Here is a 2,345-nt window from a genome sequence, read left to right on the forward strand (position 1 = left end):
ATGATGGTTGTTCAGAATGAGAGTCTTAACCATGTGCATTGATTGGAATAGGAAATAGTGACCAAGAAACACAGCAGCTGAACTTGGAAGGAAAGAACTATTGCACAGCCAAAACATTGTACAGAACTGATTCCGACACGAGAACGCACTTTATGTTATTTGTGAAGATGTATGGCAACAGTGAAGGCATCGTTGTGCTCCTCAGCAAGCAGAGAGAAGTTTCTCCGAACCTTCCAGAAAGAAACAATCCTTGACAAATGCAGACTTGTGCATTGTATCCGGAACGAAGGTGGCTCGGTTTAATGGACTTCCCTCCCAGACAGTACTAGACACTTGCATGTAGAAGGAGGCCGTTTTCATGCCAGCTCGCAGCAGTTGGGAGCCTTATACATTCATCTCTTGGATGATGATGAATTGTCCATTACGGACAATCAAGCTGTGTGCTCGGTTTCTGACATGGTGCTCCCATGATTAAGCCTTAGGAAAGTCAACAAGAAGACTGTCTTACTGGATGCAGATGATACCATCTCACAGCGCCACAAATGTGCATTTTACCTTAATGACACAGAAAGAATGTACTGGTGCCTTTCTCAAGGGAGAATAATCCAGTTTTAGGCCCCTGCATGCCTCAAAGAACCAAATAGAGATGATAAATGATGGAGCTTCCCGGACAATCATTAGTACACATAAGGCCGGGTATACGTTTTACAAGGGGATAGGCCCTGTCCTCATCCCCATCAGTTGAATGGGGACGTAGGTAGGGATGCTTGAACTGACAGGGTAGAATTTCACTCCAAATTGAGAGTGTTATTTGGGGTTGTCGAAGCAGAAACTATGTACAGATGTGGTGAGAGCGTGCTGTGGATTCCACGGACATTTCTGCACTCTGAGAAGATTGGCAGTGGGTCTGGCTGCCAGTCCAAGTTCCAGTAACTTTGGTCCCTAATGACAGAATCATTTATTCCACCAGCCTGACTTTTACCTGCACTCCCGAACCAGGGCCCTAGGAGCATGGTCGTGCCAGAGTGGCCATCCTTCAATTCAACTCAAGCCAAGAGCCCCCAAATGAGTCCAGCACAAAATGCAAGGGAACTTACACAAACACAACCAGCCAACACGTCCACAGCAACAGTGGTATCCTAACTACTGTCTTTTGGCCCTAACTGAAACTGACTGGAGTGCTGCAAAAAATTAACAACAAAGTCCACACAAAGCAGGAAGAAAAGGAGAGAGAAAACTAACAGTCTTTTCTGGGTTTGGGGGAAAACTTTTCCTGTCAGGTGATACTATTATGAAACCCCGGCCACCTACAAAAGCTGGTTGGCAATGGGAAGCTACAGTAAACCAAGGCAAGCAGCCCCACGTAAAAAACTCTGTTGGAAATGGGTTCTTTCAGAGATGTTTTTATTGGTTTGATCGGTTGTTTTTGGTTTGGTTTGGTTAGGATGGAGATGAAATTAAAATGTGGCCAGACTGAAAATTCATTAAACTAGAAGACACAAACTGAACTTCATTTTCATGGACTAAGGAACTTGTATAAGCTTTAGCAAAAGGACCATGTTCACACATCTTTTTTATGTTACAATATATATAGGACAGCTTTTGTTACCCAATAGCTTGTTCCCCTTGGCATCCACTCTGAACTATTGCTCTGAAGAACATTCAGTTCTTCAGAGGCTGTACCAGGCCTATTTAATCTAATCACCATACTTTTCCAGGTTCTTTTTAGTTTCTTTGTTTTTTCTGAGGTTGGAACCCTTTTTTTAAAAAGCTGAGGTAATGACTTTCCATGGGTTGAAATGGTTGGAGGTTCAGCAAGTCAAATTTTGTAAAGGCCTGCTTTAAAAAAAAAAGAGTTTATATGATGTCTGTGCAAATGCTTTAAAAAATGCTTCTGCCTCGCCTGCAATACATGTAATATATGTTAACTTAGTGTCTAGTCTCTGCTGCTGTTCCTAGTCATTTTTGTTTTTCCTATTATTGTTGTTTTTAATGTATTTATAGTAGTCATTCAAGGACTTCTACCATTTACATAAAAAATAGACTTCAAGACAAAATGCTTCATGGGGGACAAAGAAAGGGTATTTTATAATGATTAAAGGGAAAATAGAACAATACATTATCATAATAAATAAATATGAACCAACTGAAAGACCCTCAAAAATACATTAGTCAAACTCTTATGGAGAAAAAGAGAGAAATATGCATTACAAAATTAATACTAGGAGACTTGATTTCACCACTTTTGAGGAAGGATTGATCATGGGTACAAACCCAAGCTGACTCCTATCAAGTCAAGGATGAGATGACTCCTAGTGACCCCCTGTGGGTTTCTGAGACTGTTA

The 2,345-nt window shown here is 41.1% G+C and overlaps 1 pseudogene; it reads left to right on the plus strand.

Moving 5' to 3' along the window:
* The window catches only part of LOC101662074, a 1,472-nt pseudogene extending 309 nt beyond the window's left edge, over positions 1–1,163 (plus strand).
* The last annotated feature ends 1,182 nt before the right edge of the window (positions 1,164–2,345 follow it).

Source organism: Echinops telfairi, unplaced genomic scaffold (assembly GCF_000313985.2).
Source record: "Echinops telfairi isolate 266 unplaced genomic scaffold, ASM31398v2 ScPeMD7_7419;HRSCAF=8457, whole genome shotgun sequence".
NCBI classification, from domain to species: Eukaryota; Metazoa; Chordata; class Mammalia; order Afrosoricida; family Tenrecidae; genus Echinops; species Echinops telfairi.